Source organism: Trachypithecus francoisi, unplaced genomic scaffold (assembly GCF_009764315.1).
Source record: "Trachypithecus francoisi isolate TF-2019V2 unplaced genomic scaffold, Tfra_2.0 Lachesis_group6, whole genome shotgun sequence".
NCBI lineage: Eukaryota > Metazoa > Chordata > Mammalia > Primates > Cercopithecidae > Trachypithecus > Trachypithecus francoisi.
In genome coordinates, this window is record NW_022681471.1 from 98945843 (window position 1) to 98966893 (window position 21051).

General features: G+C 44.9%; 1 long non-coding RNA gene across 1 annotated transcript in view; it reads right to left on the bottom strand.

Annotated features, from left to right (window-relative positions):
* Positions 1–401: 401 nt before the first annotated feature.
* LOC117077545 overlaps positions 402–21051 on the bottom strand; it is a 69529-nt gene continuing 48879 nt past the window's right edge. The window contains exon 3 of the long non-coding RNA XR_004434797.1: positions 402–543. This is a non-coding gene — a long non-coding RNA (uncharacterized LOC117077545). The remainder of the gene's footprint in view (positions 544–21051) is intronic.

The following is a 21051-nucleotide window of genomic DNA, read 5'->3' on the forward strand; positions in this document are numbered from 1 at the left end:
CATAGCCTACCTTAAATGTGCTCAGAACACGTTTGCCTATGATTGGGCAAATTTATCTAATACAAAGCACGTTTTATAATAAAACATTAAATATCTCATGTAATTTATTGAACACCACACTGAAAGTGACAAAGAGAATAGTTGCATGGATACTTGAAATATAATTTCTACTGAGTGCGTATCACTTTCACACCATTGTAAAGTCATACAATTGTAAGCTGAATCACAGTAAGTTGAACCACTGTAAGTCAAAAAGTATCTGTATTTCCCATATGGCTCTTTGATGTGTTTCTTCCATTTCCCATATCTGGGGGTTGGATATTGATGCCCACAATGATGTTGGAAGACAGGAGGAGATTCTCAGCCCTGGCTGCTCATGAGAGACACCAGGGGTACTTAAAACAAAATTCTGTGCACACATCCCACCCTGAAGTAATGGAATTAGAATTTCTACTGTCAGAGAGGCAGAGCTCTCCATAGGTTTGAACACCTCAGTGACTGTGTGAAGAAAAGTCCCTGCTTCTTCCACCAAGTGTACTTTACCTGAAAAACAAACAAGCAAACAAACAAAACAAAACATAAAAAACACTTCCATGGTGTTAGGCTCGGTCTGTATTTACTTTAACTAATACAATGAGCAACTGCATTTCTACAAATGGATTCACCAGCCATGTCCTTATCAATTCCTGGATGAAAGGAGGCTGTTGGTAGGAGGTGAGTAAAGAGAATCACATCAAGGAAATGGGCACAGGCCTCCCACTGATCATCTAGGAAATACTTGAGAAATGGTTGTGAAAGGAGAATTGTGGTATGGTGAGGAGTGGATGGATGGAGAAAGGAAGCTGAGGCCTGCAGGCCCTATTTTTATATGGTCTGAGAAAGCAGGTATGAGTGTGTGTGATAAGGGAGTGTGTTTTGTGAGTTGATGACATTAGGCTGAACTTGAAGTCCTCCTAACTTTGGAAATAAATTACTTGGATTACAACACTTTTCTGTTGGATGACAAATCTCCTTGTATTTATGTGGCCATGCTCCTCTATGTGGAGACATGCCTCCCTGGGTAATAGAAATTGGCTTGCTACAAAGGTTTTGCATTCTTGTTGGTTCGACATGGGTCTTTGGCTTAAGGCTAAACATCCGGGAAGCCCATGAACTGGATGCTCTTTGCTTAACTAATGACCTTTCCTGGCTCTTACCAAGAGCTTCATTCTCTTTCTCCTTTTCCTTTTCTTCTCCTCCTCCTTCTCCTCCTCTTTTCTTCCTTTTCCTCTCCCTTCCCCTTCCTCTGTCCTTCCTTTGCCCCCTGCACTTCCCCCGACTTCTCCCCTTCCTTCTCTTTCTTCTCTCCTCCTTTTTCTCTCCCTCTGTCCTTGACCTTCCTTTCCCTTTCCCCTTCTTAACCACCCTTTCCCTATCTTCCTTCTTCTCCCACTGTCCTTCCCCTTCACCTCCTCTCCAGGTTTCTCAACAAAAGGTAGCTTTCCACTCCAGTCACATCCCTTGAAATCCTGACCAGCCACACTATGGAGGTGATTATTAATTGGCTCATTATTCACTTACTCTTTCAATCAACACTGTTGGTTGGGCGGGGCTTTGTTGGGTAAGGATAGATCTTGCCATGGTTGCCACTGTGCTACAAGTGGACATACAGAGACAAAAGAGATTATCTTTGTTGTAGAAATAGTCAGTCTTATGAATGGCAAAAGTGGGCAGTTACATGGTCAGGAACTAAGGAAGCAGTTAAGCAAACCATTGAGAGTTCAAGGCTGCCTCATGTCTAGCAGAAGAGACCTCAAATCCCCAGGGAACAGACGATTCTGTTCATTAGGAGCCCATCACTGATGCTGGATGTTTTTGTTTTGTGGGTATAAGGCAAGTAGAACCCTGTTATTGAGAAGGCTTGTCAAAGACTGTCCCTCCATGAAACTCAGGGAGGAGGAACTTGATATTTTCTAGGGAAAGTTAGGACAAATTTACATAGGAACAAGAGATCTTGTAAGAAAAATGGGATAGTAATCTTGACACCTTCTTTATGGGAGTTTTAGACCATCCCTGAGGGACTGAGGAGCATGATGTTGCCAAGCAAGAAGCCTGGTGTTCACACATGAAGTGGAAAAGAGAGGACGCATTGTTGAGCTGGTGTGTCCTTGGAAAGTTGCCTATGAGGGCATCTAGAACACAGATATTTAGAAACAAGTAAAACCAGGAGCCCAGTTCTACTGTGATCTGGCACTACCACAGGCAAGTGTAAACCTTGGAGTTGCATGCCTAGTTCCACACCATGGAGCAAAGTCGGACTTAGACTGTGTAACATCAGCATTTCCCTGTTTCCTGGGTGATGGCATTATGGACTTTAAACTTTTTTTATTATGAATTAAAACACACATATGCAGAAGTACACAATCCATGAATGTCTAGCTCACTTAATGACCACACAAGCACTACCTGTGTCAAGCACCACCTGGGTCAAGACATAAAGCAAAACCACACCCTAGAAGCCTCCTTCATGCCCTCTTCTCATCATGCCCCTTTCTTCCACTGTATACATCTTAATTTCTAACACCACATCTTCCTTTTGCCTGCTTTTGAAATAGATACGTAAATGAACTCATATGATCTGGACTCTTGTATCAGGCTTCTTTTGCTCAATATTACATTTATGAGATTCATCCATGTTGCTGCTCATTTTCCTTGCTGTGTAGTACTTCACTGTATGAATATATGCTGATCCATCTATCCATGCCCTTTTTGATGCATATTGGGCTGCTTCCAGTCTGGCTGTTCCAAACCAAACTTGTGTTAAGATTCTGGAACATGTTTCCTAGGAACGCAAGGACCATTTGGTGAATGATGATAATGAGACCATGGCTGAAAAAGATTTTCTCAATTTTTCTGACTCCTTGAGCAAGTGTGCTCCGGCAGCACTTGGGCTCATTATGGGATGCACAGAGAGAAGGAAGGGTAGCAGCAGGTGCTAGAGAAGAGACATAGCAAGATGGGGATTTCTAATCAAAGTAAGTTGAACATCAAAAATGACATACCTCAGACTGAGGAAACTGAATAAACTGAGTTTCTCAAATGATCTATTTTTTTCCCCATCATGCTGGAGTGTGAATAAGAAAAGGCCCCAGTAACAGTACCAAGACTAGTCACTGGTTCCGGTTACCTCAGTGAAATTTCTGGAACTCTGGCTTGAAGTTCTCTCCTTGGCCACACCAGGATGGTCCTATGTGAGCTTGCCCTAGCACCCCTCCCCAGTTCTTGTTCAGATGTGACCGTCCTTCGTCCACTCATCTCATGCATAACTCATCTCATGCATAGCTTGCTCCTCTCGGCTCAGTTCCCCATCTCTCCAGAGTCAGAGCCTTGTATCTATCAGGGGCCCCACATTCTTCCTCCTTTGGTCAGTTACTCACTGTTACAGGGTGGCACACTCACTGTGCTGTGCTCCTAGCTACCCTCTGCTCGCATCCAGCATTCATTTGTTCATTGAACAAATGCTTATTGGCCAGGTGCGGTGGCTCACGCCTGTAATCCCAGCACTTTGGGTGAGACAGGAGGATGGCATGGGACCAGGAGTTCGAGACCAGCCTGAGCAACATATTGAGACCCCCCCGTCTTTACCAAAATGAAAAAAAATTGCCTATTGACAGACACTTGGTGCCAGGATGGGCACCTTTCTTTCATGTCAGAGCCACTGCCTAAGAGCCTAATGAAGAACCTCCAACCCTGGGCTGTCATGATCTCTCTCATGGTACAATGGGTTCTTAGGCAAACATTTCTTCTACCAGGCTTCCCATCCATGCCCTCACCCCACTCTGGGCCTTGCTCTGCAACCAGCACTGTACAATGCAGTTCAGAGGCACTCGACCCACCCTATGTATGCTGAAGTGCTCATAGGCCTTCCTCTGGGGGTTGTAGGTAGCCCAGGAGTAGCAGAGCCTCCTGTATTTGCCCTTTATCATCCAGTAGAAGAGAGAATCTCTTCTTGTAGCTCCAGAGAAACAAAGGAACATTCTCACCTTTCCTTCATCACCATGCAGAGGCTCCGGTATTGCTCCAGAGGCTCAAACCCGGTTAAGGAGATGGGGTGTTCTGACTGATCTAAGCCACCAAAGGTTCCCCCCACCCCCAGAACCTGAGATGTGACAAGTGCCCCCAAAAGTCTGGCTGAAGAGGAGGTATGGCTCTCTGGGGGCGCAGGTGTGTGTGTGTGTGTGTGTGGTGTGTGTGTGTGTGTGTGTGTGTGTGTGTTTTGAACGGCCATATATTCATGAGTATATGTATATGGGTGTCTTATCTGCTGCTCTGGCAGAGTTGCAGAATAGTAGAAATAACAGAATATATAGATTACCAAGTCCAACTCCCTTGTTTTTCTGGTGGGTAAACTGAAGTCCAGAGAGGGATTGTGAGTTCCTATTTAGAGTCACTTAAATCCTTAGAGTAGTAATTTTTCGACCTTGGTTATGAGAATTATCTGGAAGAGCTTTCAAGAAAGATAATATAGTCCCTGGGCTCCATACTTAGGGATTCTAGTTCCATTGGTTCAGGGTGGAATGAGCACAGCATTTTGGGTTTTTTTTTTTTTTTTTTTTTTGGAGATGGAGTCTCACTCTGTCGCCCAGGCTGGAGTGCAGTGGCGCGATCTCGGCTCACTGCAAGCTCCGCCTCCCGGATTTAAGCCATTCTCCTGCCTCAGCCTCTCGAGTAGCTGGGACTACAGGCGCCCGCCACCTCGTCCAGCTAGTTTTTTTGTATTTTTTTTTTTTTTTTTTTTTTTTTTTTTTTTTTTTTTGAGACGGAGTCTCGCTCTGTCGCCCAGGCTGGAGTGCAGTGGCCGGATCTCAGCTCACTGCAAGCTCCGCCTCCCGGGTTTACGCCATTCTCTCGCCTCAGCCTCCCGAGTAGCTGGGACTTCAGGCGCCCGCCATCTCGCCCGGCTAATTTTTTGTATATTTTAGTAGAGACGGGGTTTCACCGTGTTAGCCAGGATGGTCTCGATCTCCTGACCTCGTGATCCGCCCGTCTCGGCCTCCCAAAGTGCTGGGATTACAGGCTTGAGCCACCGCGCCGGCCGTTTTTTTGTATTTTTTAGTAGAGACGGGATTTCACCGGGTTAGCCAGGATGGTCTTGATCTCCTGACCTCGTGATCCACCCATCTCGGCCTCCCAAAGTGCTGGGATTACAGGCTTGAGCCACCGCGCCCGGCCTTAGCATTTTTGCTTTAAGCTCCCCTGGTGACTATTGGGAAGCCAGGGTTGATAATCACTGACCAAGAGAATGGTGTTCGTTGTTCCTTACACTGAAGGGTTGTCCTGGCTACTTATGGGCATAGAGAGTGGAGGCATCCGGCACTCTTGAACTGGTTTAAAGGCTTCCAATCACCGCCAACTCCACCCAGAAGAGCCTGGCTCCCAAGAGTCCAGTGGGAATACCAGGCTGCTCCAAGATGCGTGGAGAAAGTTCATTAAAATGCCTCACCTGAAAGATTCTTTTCACCCAGAAGGGGATTGCAAAGCCCAATACCCACCTGTGAATGTGAACATAAGACTCTACTCTAATCAGAAGCGAGATTCCTAGGGCCTATGGAAGGGTGTGATGGCCTGAGGAGTGGAAGGGATTGGGAGCATGGGGTGTGTGAGCAGAGGTGGGAGAGTATTTGGAAAAGACTCATACCATACCTGTGCTCAAGGAGGGGTGCAGGGTGGGGGATGGAGAGAAGTGGGGAGGGGACAACAAGCCTGTTTGCTGAGTCCCTCTCCTGGAGATACTAATACATCTTCTATTTTTCCTTCTTTTGGGACAAGCAGATAGCCCATGGATTGTGCTTTTTCATTTATGATAGACTATTCAGCAGAAGAAAGAACACCAAAGGCAACAGCCCTTCAGTTCTCTTTGGACCACACATGAAATCAAACCTGGAATAGCCATCCCCTGTGTTCTTCTCTCTGCTGCCCTGCCTGTTGGCTTTCTCTGCTCTAATTAATTCTGTTTATTCTCACATCCCCACTCCTGGGCTCCTCTATATAGCTGTGTAAGTCATGCACTGTGTAACCTATCCCATCCCCAATCCCCTCTGTGTTTTGCCTGCCATGCCTCCCCAGTCCCTTTAACCCCATAGGGCCGTTCCTACTTCATTTCCTGCAAGCTCCTCTTCCCTAACTGCCTCAAGAGAGAAGAAGCCTGACCTCTGTAGGGCCTGACCCACATTTATCACCCTTGGCAGGGTAGGGCAGGGCCAAGGCCAGGTGTCTACTGTTCAAGAGAGTCAAGGGGCCTCCTTTCCCAGGGAGCTGCCCCAAACAGTTCACAAAGCCCAGAATCTTTTTCTCATCACAGTTTTGCCTTGCCAGAAGTAAATTGTTCTCTAGGTTCACCAAAAGGCCAAAGAAGCTGTTTCATAAATAAGCTTAGCATCTACTTTTGCGTATTCCCTTTAACTTGGTGGGCTGCTCCTCGCCCAGCACCAAATTGATGGAACTACATAAATACATCCTTACAGCACCCTGCACAATTCACAGCCTCAAGCATGTTAAAAAAAGGTGACCTTGTTTTCTCTCCATAACAGTCCCATGATAGAGATATTGACCAGTTTTACGGAAAATAAAACTGAGGCTTGGATCACATCCCTATGGCGGAGTCAGCTTTGAACTGAAGTCTGCTAGTCCCAAAGAGATCCGAGGTCTGCCTGTGTTCTTAGTCACCCTAGATCTTTGCTCCCTTGAGCTGTCCCACGCCCGCCTCCACCTTCCTGTTCCTCTCAGCGCCTGTGCTCATGACCCATGGCCTTCCCCCTCCCCTCGCACCTATGTGTCCAATTCCAATGCCTGCCTTCCTCCTTGGTCCCATCTCACACTTGTCCTCCTGCGGTGCTTTCAGCCACTCTCTACATAATACTGCTGTCTGAGCCAGCCCAGCCTGGGGACCTAGCACTTAGGAATATGCCCACAGGACGGGCATTCTTGCTGGGTGTGTCCCATCCAAATACACAAGATTTTCCTTTTCCCTCCAGCCCTGACAGTGCCCATCATCCAGTTCTACAGTATAAACTGCCCATAGGCCCACAACGACCCCTCTAGCTTGAGCACTGCCTTAACAAAACAACAATAACAACAACATCAATATCATCATCATCATCAACAACAACACAAGTCTCAATGGCTACCTGCCTCCTCTCCATCCCAAGCCTCATCCCTCCTCCCTCTCATCACCCAGCCCTCAGGGACCACGATGGGAAAATTGTCCCGTAATCGCATTTTACATGCACATGCACAGGATCCAGGCATTTCTCTCATCTGGTTATCTTTGGAAACACTGGAAGGGAAGGGGATATTAAAGAAATCCTCCTCTGCTTCCATCTTGAAAAAAAAAGCAGCACATTTTGATTCACTACCTTATCTTTAAAGAAACCCGACATGGAAAAGGCAAGGAGATAAGATCTATGACTTCATCAGCTTGTTCTCTGAAGTTGTTTCAAGCTTTACTATCCCCCGACAGGCCCCTTCATTTCCTGTTTTCAATATCTAATGGCAAAGAATACACAGCCGCTCAGAGCTAAGTGACCCTGGGGGTCAGCACAGGAAGCTGGCCAGGGAGGAAGCTTTTAAGATCCAAACTGGAATCTGGCCACAAGTCAGGAGCACATCTTCTTAATTCAAATTTTATTTTTACCTTCACTTTGTGGTCAGCAGCTCTCAGAACAGCTGCTGGTTTGAAATACCTTAAATGCAATTTGAAAACTCATAAGGTTTAAAATTAAAAGAAAAAAAATACTTTAGGATCTTATAACAGGAATTCTTGACAACCTCTTTCTTTCAAGATGCTCCAAATGCCTCCCAGACGTGATTGCGTCAGCTCTTGCTGCCTCCCACGGTGGAGGCCAAGGAACCAGTACCATCTGAATCATTTTATGGAGGGGAAAACACAAACACCCACTTGTTCCTGCTTACCCAGCAAGTCGGCACAACATTATGACAGGTGTTTTCCAGGGTCCAACCAGCCTAGAGTAGGGAGTGTGTGTGCATAATACGGGTCAAAATCACAATGTCAAGAGCAAGGAAAACTATCTGGCTCTGGCCACCTGCCATAGAGGTGCACTTCCTGGCAATGGCCGTTTCTGTTCCATCTCTTCTGTCACCAGAGGAGTCCTTGGGTGGGCTCTTGTTGGTTGCCATGGCAATACTGCCAGCTACTCTCTTGACAGTCAGGGAATAGCATTCCTTGCAGGGGGCGTCACACGGAAACATCCCCACCTGCCAGGATTATCCACTATCTGAGAGGCTGAGCACATGGTGCTTCTATGGCAAACAGAACTGCATGGGGCACTAAGCTTTGTGTCTCTTAGATAGGTTTCCTTTTCCTGGTTCCTGTCCCTAATACTTCCCAAAGGCCAGAGGCCTGACCACACAGGTGTAGACCTTGGACCAGGGAGCAGATCTGTCACTTGCAACTGAGGGGTGGCCCACTATGATGTGGGTCTGGAGCATAAGCTCGGGGCCCTCTGCCTGCAAGGCTGATCTGGGGCAGTGTTGCCTATTCTGGAGATTGTAGTAGATGGTGTCAGAATCCAGCCCATATCCTCTTGCCATTAATATTTTAAAGAATACCACCCAACTTCCAGCCACCAATTCCTTTATTCCCTTGCTTCAGGGCTTTCTTAGTACAAGAAGCATACTTTACCTGTTGCTGCTGACAGCCAGAAGTACCAACGATTAACATCCCTCCTAATTCTGCAGAGCAACCCTTAGCCATTGACAGACAGGACTGGGCATATAAATACCCCAGCTTCATCACCTTCAGGTGGGCTAACTCTGAGGCACACATTCCGTGCTGACTTTCAGTGGTTTCTAGCAGGATTAAGTTCCAGTTGCCCACAGTGGCAACTGACTTGGTGACGCCTTCTTTTATTTCTCCACTCTCTTTACTAGTGTTTTTTGGATTAGTTCTAAAATAAACTATTTTCACTTGGGTCCCTATCTCATTCTGCTTCTGGAGAACCCAACTGAGTCATGGGAAAAACTCTTCTGCCATCCCAGCCACTGATGGGGCTGTCACTTCTAAGCCTGAAGCAAAGATTTCTGGAAACTTTCCCATGTCTGGGGGCTAAGTCTGGGAGTTTCTCTGACCTCTTCCTAGGCCTTTTTAAATCTCCTTTTCCATGATTCCGTGATTCTCAAAATCTTGTTCCCAACATTATCCTTAGCTACAAGATATCATCAAGGTCTAGTACACTGTTCTCATTTTTACATTTTCTAGAACACGAAACTGAGGCTCAGAGGGGTAAGAAATTTGCTCAAATTTACTTACTTTGCAAATGTCAGGCAAGGAAGAGACCAAAACCCAAGCATCTAGATTTACGGTCCACAGTACTTGTCAAGTAAAACTATACATGTGTAAAAGTGGCTCATGGGTTTTTGTTCTGAATCCTTCTTCTTTTTCATTATAGCAAAGGTTGGGTCCTGAAAGTAGCATACTCAATGGGGACTGTAAGCATGCATCACTTAATTGGTACATGGGCACTGCACTCCCTCCTGGGCCAGATTGTATGTAGGTCAGCACCTCCAGTGGCTGAATCCCCAGAAGGGCAATCACAAAGGTCTGAGAATCTGTCTCCCTTAAGGCAGCGAGAAGTGGTCACATAGACACAACTTGGTTGCTAGCATGGCAGAAGATCTAGCGGGGGCAGCTGGGACTCCACCAGCCCAGGGACAAGGTCTTTGCATTTACTCTTTTCTTGGCCTAGAATGCTATTCTCAGATGGCCACATGGATTAGCCCCTCACTTGCTTCCAGAATTTGCTCAAATGCCACCCTCAGAGAGACCTTTCCTGACCACTGTCAAAAATAGAGCCTCTTGTCCCACAACGTTTTAAACTGACTTCATGTTCTCTCTTAGCATTTGCCACCCACTACCTGATATTGTGTGCTATCTTTGTTTATTTCTGCCCCGCATCTTGACCCCAGCCATGAGCATGTGCATTCCACAAGGACAGATATTTGTTTTTATTGTTTTTTCTTCTGCTTTATTCTCATCACCTAGAACAATGTCAGTGCATCCTAGAAGCTCAAGAAATACATGTTGAATGAAGTAATTAAACATTAAAAGCAAACTATGGCTCAGATAGGACAGGTTAGTTACCTGGGCCCAGGTAGCACATTCAGCTAAGTGGAGCAGAGGCATGATGGAGCCCCAAGTCAGCTTGACTCCATGGCCTCTGGCCCATTTCTCTACCCTGTGCTGGGCTCATTACGTTTCCAAATAACATGGGACTCATAAAGCAGAAAACAAGAAGAAGAGAGATGGATTCTCAGTGGAGATAGGACATATTCCCCACCCTCTCTCCTTCTCAACCTGCCTCCTCCCTCCTCTGTCTTATCCCAAGGAGTTCCTTAGGAAGAAAGCCATCCCCAGTCTCTCCCAGAAACTGCTCTCTGAACACTCGGATGCACAATCAACCAATGTTAAGTCCTCGACAATACCTCATCAGCAAGCACAGCACTATAATTAAAAGTAAATCCAGCTCAAGCTCTTTAAAATAGGATCTAATTTAATTGGTGCATTTAATCTATCACTGTCACTCCAAGCCAACTGGGGGAGAATCTCATCGCAGCGGTAGGTGATGGGAAGACTTAAGCAGCCCCCCTTCAGGGTCTCCCTGTTGCCCCAGGCCTTGTGAACGACTGGGAAGGTAAGGCAGCAGCAAGCCTGGGAACCACATGGGTGCCAACTGAAACTTGGATGTGGCTGCTGTGGAGCTCTGTCCTGACATCCAGCCACACTCCCATGAAAGGCTTTCAACGGGGGGTCTGGGCAGGGGTCTCTCCCTCCTATCCACATATCCTCAAAAACGAATCTCAGGGCACCATGCAGAGAAACTTCAAGAGAACTAAGTTCATCTTCACAAGGCTGGCATTGGGGTGTAACCTTTCTACAGAGTCACTGTATGTCTCTACTTTGTATCACCATAGTTTGAGACCCAACTCAGAAAAAAAAAAAAAAATTCTGTCTTTTCAGAGTAAGATAACACAAAACACAGATCAGCTGGGAAGTCATAAAGTTTTGTGCTTCAGGGTATTGGCCCAAAAATAATATAGAAATTAGTTATGATCCTAGGTAAGCTACTTACTAAATTATGACTTATGGGATAATTTTAACCCCTCAACCTTCATTTCCTTGTTTGCAGAGTGAGGATAAGAATACCTATTTTAAAGTTTTGTTGTGAGGTTCAAGTGCCACACATGGGGCCACCAGAAGCTGTTGGTGCCCCTCCCACATCCCTGTGGTCCACTCAGGAGGTTAATTGCAGTCAGCTGTCATTCTGCTGGTGACTTCCTGCCTCTTTCTGCCTGAGCTTGTTCTTTGGCCCTGGAGGAACCCTCCACCAACGAGAGATGTGAATTGGTGGATAAAAGTCCCAGCTTCCACTCCAAGGCATGTTCGTGATCCATGCAGTCTCTGAGAGACCTCCCATGGGCCTGAGCCCCAGTTGCCCATGCTGGTACTACACCCATCTGCTCACTCTCCACTGGCTTTCCTTTTTCCCTTTCTCACTGCTTCACCTTCTCATGGTGCCTTCTGGACCACTTCCCAAATAAATGGTTGCACTCAAATCCTCATCTTGGGGTCTGCTCAGGGGAAATCCAAGTCCAGACATTGGCATGACTCAATTGCGTAATAAATATACCACGTCATTATTGTAGTTTCTAGATACCCAAAATTCAACTGTGGGTCTCTCTGTCTACATTTTGTATTTTCTATGTAAAAAATTCCCTAAGGCCCTCCAGGAAGGACTCCTCTCCCTGTGGCTCCATGCCAGCCCTATGCTCTGCAGCCATAGTGAGGATTGCTGGGCCAATGCTCTCAAACCTTGGGGCTGCCATCCCTAAGACTCCTTGGGCTCCATACAAAGATTGACCTTAGGAGGAGTGAGTCACAACAACTCCATGTGAGTATTGGGAGGCTTTATAGGTTGAATTATGACTCTCCAAAGAGATTTGTCTTAAACCGCAATTCCTTAAAATGTGATATTATTTGGAAACAGGTCTTTGCAAATGAAAGTTAAGATGAAGTCATTAGTGTGGTCCCCAATTCATATGACTGGTGTCCTTATTAAAAGTGGAGAGTTGGACACAGAAAGACTCAAACAAGGAGAACACCATGTGAAGATTGGGATCATGTGGCCAAAAGCCAAGTAACTACCAGAAGGTGAGAGAGAAGACCAGGAACAAATCCTTTCCTAGTGCCTTCAGAGGGAGTGTGGCCTAGTCGACCCTTGATTTTGGACTTCTAGCCCCCAAAATTGTGAGACAATAAATACCTGTTGTTTAAGCCACCCAGCTTCTGGCACTTTGTTACGTCAGCCCTACCAGACTAATACAGGGGAATTATCTTTATGTACTGCCTATGTGTGGCTGCAGGAACCCTATGTATGTATAACAATGGGGTTTTCATGAAGCTGGCTTTTTTTTTTCTGTGTAATTCTACAGATTCCTAGATAATATCAGGCTTGACACTGGCATCCCAGGCTAAGCTTTTCTCCAATGTCTTCTAGCACTCTATTTTCTTAGCCCTTTGTCTCCAGAGTTGTGTTGTCTCCCTTCCCCTCCTGTTGGCCTGTGGCTACCAAAGTTCCAACATGACTTCATGGAGACATATGGGGGCCCCCTCTCCACAATGCCCTTTTCTTCTCAAAGATTCAATAAAGCTTTGTTCTTACTTGTCATCAATGCTCCATTTTACACTGAAGTTAAAGGCAGATGGGAAACAAAGTCTTGCCCCTCTCTGAAGTATGTACCATTAGAAAAAGCTCAGCATCCAAGAAATGATCTTCTAGCAGCAGAAATTTCAGCCTGGTGTCTCCAGATCACTCACCACCTCCACTAGAGATTGCCTCAGGCTATTCAAACTCTGTAGTCTCAAAATAACTTCACCTGCTTCCACTTCTGGCCTGGCCAACTTCAGGGACCTCCTAGGCTGGATATTCTGTTTGCCACTCTAGATCCAGCATTTGTGCTTCTCCACTGTATCAGTCCATTCTCACATTGCTATAAAGAAATACCAGAGACTGGGTAATTTATAAAGAACACAGGCTTAATTGGCTCACAGTTCTGCAGGCTGTACAAGAAGCATAGCATTTCTGCTTCTGGGAAGGCCTCAGGAAGCTTCCAATAATGGCAGAAGGCAAAGGGGGGAATGAGGCACCTCACCTGGCAGGAACAAGAGTATGAGAGAGTGACGGGGGAGGTGCCATAGATTTTTAAACAACCAGATCTCATGAGAACTCATTATCATGAGAACAGCACCAAGGCGATGGTGCTAAACCATTAGTAAGAAACCCACTTCCATGATCCAATTGCCTCTCACCAGGCCCTACCTCCAATATTGGGAATTACAATTTGACATTGGATTTGGGCAGGGACTCAGATCGAAACTATAGCATTCCACCCAGCCCCTCCCAAATTTCATGTTCTTCTTCTATTGCAAAATACAATCATGCCTTCCCAATAATTCCCAAAGTCTTGTTCCAGCATGAACTCAAAAGTCCAAAGTCTCATCTGAGGCAAGGCTAGAGTCCCTTACATCTATGAGCCTGTAAAATAAAAAAATAAATTAGTTACTTCCAAGATACAATGGGGGTATAGGCATTGGAAAAATACCCCATTCCAACAGGCAGAAATTGGCCAAAAGAAAAGGGGTATAGGTTCCATGCAAGTTCTAAACCCAGCAGGGCAGTCATTAAATTTTAAATCTCTAAAATAATTTCATTTGACTCAATGTCCCACATCCAGGGTACATTGATGCAACAGGTGGGCTCCCAATGCCTTGGGAAACTCTGCCCCTGTAGCTTTTCGGGTTCAGCCCTCATGGCCTCACTTATGGGCTGGTGGTGAGTGCCTGCAGCTTTTCCAGGCACAGGGTGCTGCAAGTTGCTGGTGGATCTATCATTCTGGGGTGTGGAGGATCATGACCTTTTTCTCACAGCTCCACTAGACAGTGCCCCAGTTGGGATTGTTTGTGTGAAATTCAACCCCACATTTCCCCTTCACATTGCCCTAGTAGAGGTTCTCAGTGAGGGCCCTGCCCCTGCAACAGGCTTCTGCCTGGACGTCCAGGCTTTTCCATACATCCTCTGAAATTGAGGCAGAGGCTCCCAAGCCTCAACTCTTACACCCTGTGCATCTGTAGGTTTAATACAACTTGGAAGTTGCCAAGGCTTATGGTCTGTCCAAAGCAGTGGCCCAAGCTGTACGTTGGCCCTTCTGAGCCATGAGTGGAACTGGAGCAGTCCAGATGCAGGAAGCAATGTCCCAAGACTGTGCAGAGCAGCAGGGCCCACAAAACCATTCAGTTCTCCTAGGCCTCCATGCCTGTAATGGGAGGGGCTGCCAAGAATGTCACCAAAATGCTTGAGGCCTTGTCCCCATTGTTTTGGGTCTTAACACTTGACTTCTTTTTACTTATGCAAATTTCTGCAGCCTGCTTGAATTCCTCCCCTGAAAATGGGCTTTTTCTTTTCTACTACATGGGCAGGCTGCATACTCTCCAAACTTTTATGCTCTGCTTCCCCTTTAAATATAAGTTCCAACTTTAGGTTATTTCTTTGGTTCCACACATGAGCATAGGTTGTTAGAAACAGCCAAACTTTGAATACTTTACTGCTTAGAAATTTCTTCTGTCAGATACCCTAAATCATTTTGGCACTAGGGACCAGTTTCATGGAAAACAATTTTTCCATGGACAGAGTGGAGGGAGTTGGTTTCAGGATGAAACTGTTCCACCTCAGATCATCAGGCATTAGTTAGAGTTTCATAAGGAGCATGCCACCTAGATCCCTTGCATGTGCAGTCCACAATAGGGTTCATGCTCCTGTGAGAATCTAATGCCATCATTGATCTGACAGGAGGTGGAGCTCAGGTGGTAATGCTCACTTGCCGGCTACTTGCCTCTTGCTGTGCAGCCCAGTTCCTAACAGGTCATGGACTGGTACCAGTTGGTAGCCTGGAGGTTGGGACCCCTGCTGTAAATAATCATTCTCAAGTTCAAAGTTCCATAGATCCCTAGAGCAGGGTCACAATGCAGTCAATTTCTTTGCTAAGGCATAACAAAAGAGACCTTTACTCTGGTTCCCAATAAGTTCCTCATTTCCGTCTAAGACCTCCTCAGCCTGGCCTTCACTGTCTATATCACTATCAACATTTTACTCACAACAGTTTAACTGGTTTCTAGGAAGTTCCAAACTTTCCTTCATCTTCCTTTCTTTTTCTGAGCCTTCCAAAGTCTTCCAACCTCTGCCTGTTTTCCAGTTCCAAGTCACTTCCACACTTTTAGGTATCTTTGTACAGGTATCTTTTATACCTAAACATGTGGAAGTGGCACCAATTTTCTGTATTATTCATTCTCGCATTGCTATAAATAAATACCTGAGACTGGGTAATATATATATTATATATTTAAAAAGAGGTGTAATTGGTTTATAGTTCTGCAGGCTATAGAAGAAGCATGGTAGCTTTTGCTTCTAGGGAGGCCTCAGGAAGCTTCCAGTCATGGCAGAAGGCAAAGGGGGTGTGAGATATTTCACATGGCAGGAACAGGAGCAAGAGAGACATGGGGGAAGTGCTACATAATTTTAAATGGCCAGCTCTCATGATAATTCACTCACTGATAGAAGGACAGTACCAAGGGAGATGGTGCTAAACCATGCATGAGAAACCCACCAGCATGATCAAATTACCTCTCACCAGGCCCTACCTCCAATATTGGGAATTACAATTTGACATGAGATTTGGGCAGGGACACAGATCCAAACTATATCATCCACCCTGCTCTGAACCCCAGAAAAGCTGGCTTTTGTGGGGTACATCAACTGGGAAGTCCCACCATCTGGCTTCTGGTTGGATTTTACCAAGGAGAGTTTCTGGCAGGAGCTAAGAGGGTGGGCAAGCAGACAAGTGAGAGTATTTGTTCCCCTGGCTCCTCCACCCTCCCTGCCAGGTTGAGGTTGGTTCTGGCTGCTTTCCTCTACCTAAGGCCCCAGGCTCCTGTTGAGTGGCCCTCTCTTACAGCCATGGGACTCTCTGATGTCTGGGAACTCTTCCACTCCTTTTGAGAGTGCCATCTGTTTCCTGCCCAGAGCCTGACTGGCAAAACTCCTAATCATGATCCTTGGGCTCAAATTTCACCTGTCACCATCCAACCCACCTGCAAAGCTGCTCTCTGAGAGAGCTTGCTAAAGCTCAGAACATGTCACTATTTAAACACTGATGGGCCTTCATTGCCTCATGGGGGCTGATATGTAAACGCCTTCTTCTGGCAGATTCAAGTTCCTGCAGAATCTGGCCCCTGTTTACATTCTGGTCAACCTCCTACTGCTCCCTATAATGCAGCCAGTGCTTTAGCCAGGCCAGGCAGCCTGCACTTCACACTGCACATGCCTTGCACACTGAAGGCTCACTGCCTGTGCACCCTAAAGTTCATTGCTCCTCCTTCTGTGCCCGAAGAATGTGCATCCTTCAAGGATTGGCCCAACTATTGTGTCTTCCTGGAAGATATCACTGATCTTTCACTTATCCCAGCCCAGGGTGAATTACATGCTCCCATGCAGGTTGTATTGACCACCAAGCCAAGACTTATCCCAGCATCTGGTGGTTAGATTGCTTGTTTGTCTTTACCATGAGCTAATGAGTTCTTTGAGGGCAGAGGTAGCATGTCTAATTCATCTCTCCATCTGTAGCAGACCCTGTTGATGTCTAATCCTCAGCCTGTATCACCTTGGCCGACCCGAGTTACCTGCAGCCACAGTGTATGGTCCAAAGTACACTGATAACTTCCAACCTCAAGTGCCTGCCTTTTTCTGCTTTTGTGTCTCAGGGTTTCCCCAGAACCTTGGGAGCATGCTCTGCTGCAGTAGGCATAACCCTGTAATGTAAGGAAATTAATACCTCTGGGGCCAAAGAAGTTAACACCCTAGGGATGGGAGTTTGTGGATTGATGCCCCAGGCTTTCGGTCCTCTTTTTAAGAGTACTTTTTTTTAAGAGTATTCCCAGGATGTTCTACACGGTGCCTCAGAGAGTCCTCAGGGAGATGGCGCCTAAGTTGCCCAGCGGTAACCTGCTTATTAAAGTCACTAGATTTTCTTCCTTCTCTGCCACACTTTTCTCATTCCCTTGCTTGTGCCTCCTAGGTATTCTTTTCAATAAACAATTTGTATCTTAGACCTTGTCTCAGGCTTACTTTTGGGGGAACCCAAACTAAGACAGCATCAGCAACACCACACAGTGCCTGGCACATAGTAGCAGCCTAATAAATGAAACAGGAACAAGTGATTAAGAACACAAAATCTGCTGACCCAATTTGGCTATATGAAGACCTCGCTGGCATTCAGAAACTGTGTTGTTTTGAGCAGTCAGGTGTCCTCTTAGCCAGGAAGATGCCACCCACATTTTAGGGGGCAGCCTGAGCCTTTTCCCAAGCAAGATGCCTCCTGGGGAGACTAGTGCAGACAGGCAGTTCTGATTATGTATGCAAATGCAGGTCTGGCCCCGCAGCTTATTCAAGAGCCACATAGCTCAGCTAAGCCACCCTGGAGAAAGAATCTTACAAAGAATACTAAAGAGCATCCAAGTGTGAAGAATGAAACACACGTGAGTTTTCTTTTTAAAAAAATGGAAATCAAATTGTACTTTCATCTTGGCTTTCTTACAAGTCGGCAGTCCCCAAATAAGCCCTAAAAAGGCAGAAAAAAGACTTTATCCAGCTTTCTGATCTGGATTTAGACCAGCCATCAACCTTATTAGAGTGAACCTCACGAAATATTATGTGTCTATTCCCAGAGATGAGCCCCAAGAGGATGAGGAAGGGACAGGCTGGTGGGGGTCTGATTCTCCTCTCCACCTTAACAGAATGCACATGAAGTCCAGGCATGGTGTAGCCAAGGAGACCCACTAAGACTACCAAAAGCTTGGAAATGAGGATGCAGGGGCAAAGGATGGCATTATGGGCAGTAAGAATAGCATGCACAAAGTCGTGCTATTGTGTAGGGTGTGGGAGCTGGAGGGAAAAGAAATAAGAATGAGAAAGTAAGCATGGGCTTTATTACAAAAGGCCCTGTGCGTCTTCCTGGGAAATTCCATGGGGGATTCCTGTAAGTGGGTCCAGGAAGCCAGTTTTAAGACTACTGCAACAATCCACATGGGTGCTGAAACCAAAGAGGTTGCATATGGATGCAAAAAGCAGAGATGGATTTAAGGGGTTTGAAGGAGGTAGAATGAAAAGAACTGGGTTGGGGCAGTGTTACCCAGATGGAAAATGTGGTCCTTTAGTGAGCCAGAAAGAGCCTATTTTGGTAGTGGTAGTGATAGTGTGGCCTGGTGAGCTCATTTTGGATCTAATAGATTTGAAGCACAGGTGAGAACCTCCAGATAGATGTGTCTTGTGAGCAGCTCAATGGACAGTCTCAGAGGAGACATAATTTTGCAATTATCACCATGTAGATGGTAATCGAAGCCACGCGAGCAGATGAGTTTATCCAGGGAAAGTGAGCAGAGGGAGGAACAAAGAAGGTTGAAGACAAAATCCAGGAAAGATAAACATTAAAGGAGTGGAGCCAGAAAAAGAGATTGAGGAATAGTTGAAGAGTTCAGAGAACAGGAGATGATTTAAGGAAAGTCAAGGGAGTAGGGAGATTCTGTAAATTGGCCAACAGTGTCAAATGCTACATAGACGCCTAGAAAAGTGAAGACTGAAAACTATTCTCTGTATCCTATTACTGTTCTCAGTGAGTTCTTGACTTGGTGCTTGGTGTTCCATATGTACCTGTCAATTGTTGGGGGAGGGGGTTTATTGACCAGTTTATGGGCTACCCAGGCCCTTTGTCTGCTCTCTTTTGAGTCATTTCACAGTTTATCAGCCCTTCAACCAAAGGTTGGACAAGGGAAATAAACTTTCCCCAGTCAATTTTATGACATAATCTATCAGTTCTTTGGAAAGATTTAGCAGAGGAATAATTTGAAATGATTAGTTGTTTCCATTTGTTGTTGTTGTTGAATTGTCTATGAATTTCATTGTTCAAGGAAGGGCTGGTGGTCTTCTTTGGAGTCAGCCATCCTCTTTCAATACATACACAAAATAAATATCACATGGATTAAAGAGAGACATACAATTTTTAAAATGTATAGTAGAAAAACCAGAAGGAAATAGAAGTGTATATTTAGCAAATCTCTGGGGAAGAACTTTCTATGTGTTGAAATGATAGAAGACACCAGAAAGGAAAGAGACTAACCAGTTTAACTTTATAGTTACTCATGGTTAAAAATATTTGTTTATATATATAACATACATGCCACAACATTTATGAAATACTGCAGCAAATTTATTTTTATATGGAAATCAGAAAATGGAGAGAAAACAAAAACATTCAGTTGTTAATATTTCAATGGGCAAAGAACTGAGTAGATGATTTGCCAAAGAGAAAATACAACTAGTTCACAAACATTTAGAAGAATGTCATGCCTCATTAGTAAGAAAATAATTGCAAATTAAAATAATGAGGTGCCATTTTTTCCTATAAAATTGCCTAAAACCTTACCTAGTGCTGCTGAGGGCATGGTGAAATTATTGCTGACAATGATGTCAATTAATAAAACTATGTTGGGAAGGCATTTGGTAAACACAAATTAAGATCCATAAAAATGTTCATATGGCTAGACTCAGCAATTCCACTTCTATCCAAAAGAATCTAGTCTAAAGACAAGATCATAAATCTGAAAAACACTGTATGCATGGGAATGCTATAACAGCAGCATCGCAAATACCAAAATCTAAACTTTCAGCTACAAGGGACTGATAGAATAAATTGTGGTGCATTTAGCAGATGAAACGTTATGAATATATTTAAAACGATGGCTAGGACGACTGGATAGTACCATGGGCGAAGGAGCATTGTGTAATGTTGACTGGGAAGGGGAAAAAAATTTGCTTAAAGCAGTATGTGACAATTACATAGATTCATACTTGCAAACACACACAAATAAAAACATGAAAAGAGGCAAGGTGAAAATACACCCAAACACTATGTCACAATGCTGCTTTTGAGAGAATTTTTTTTCTTTTCCATATTTTCCATATAGTAAAGTGACTACAAATCTGGATTCAGGGGATCAAATACTCTTGTGTTCAAATCCTAGTTTTATCACTTCCTGTGTTATATTGGGTAAATTACTTAATTGAAGCTTTAAGTTTCCTTTTCTGTAAATGGAGAATTATAACATCTACCTCATAGGAGTGTTATGAGGATTAAGTGGGAAAATGTAGGAAAAGTGCTTATCATTGTGACCAGAACATAGTAAGCTATCAATAATAAGTTTTATTATTGTAGTTATTATTACTTAGATAGTGCAAAGAATCCTACAGTTTTAGAAACTTGCTGAACCCCATGGACTAGGAAGTATGCCTTAAATCTAAATAATACTGTATTTTATTTCATGCCCCACCTCTGTCACAATCAACTACCAAGATAGAGTTTCAGAGTTAATTTTAGAGGGGGGAAATGTTTGCTTTGCTTAATGAATGTGAACTTCTTCATTTTTCTGGTTTTTCTTTCAAGTTGTTTTTATATCAACGCCACCCAGGCAGGATGTGCCAGGTGACAAGACTGTGTGAAATTTCACATAAAAATAACTTTCCCATTTCACACACTGAGATGCCAGGCCTCTTGGCACTAACAGGCTGGGTCACTCAACATGTCCAATATTTCTTATTATCTCAAGTCTGGGTGTCTCCTTTATTGTTCTCCACACTCTCAAGCCTTTCTTTCTCTTTTGGTGAGCATTAGCAGCCGCCAGGGATTTTGTGGGATGTCCTAGCAAGAAACCTTAGCAACACAGGGATCAGAGGATCCGAGTAAGACTGTGTGTGAGTATGTGTGTGTGCGTGTGTGTGTTGGGTGGGTGGTGAGCTTCATGAGAAAGGCCAGTGCTATGGTTTGAATGTCCCTTCCAAACTCATGTTGAAATGTAATTGCTATTATAACAGTGCTGAGAGGTGGGCCCTTTAA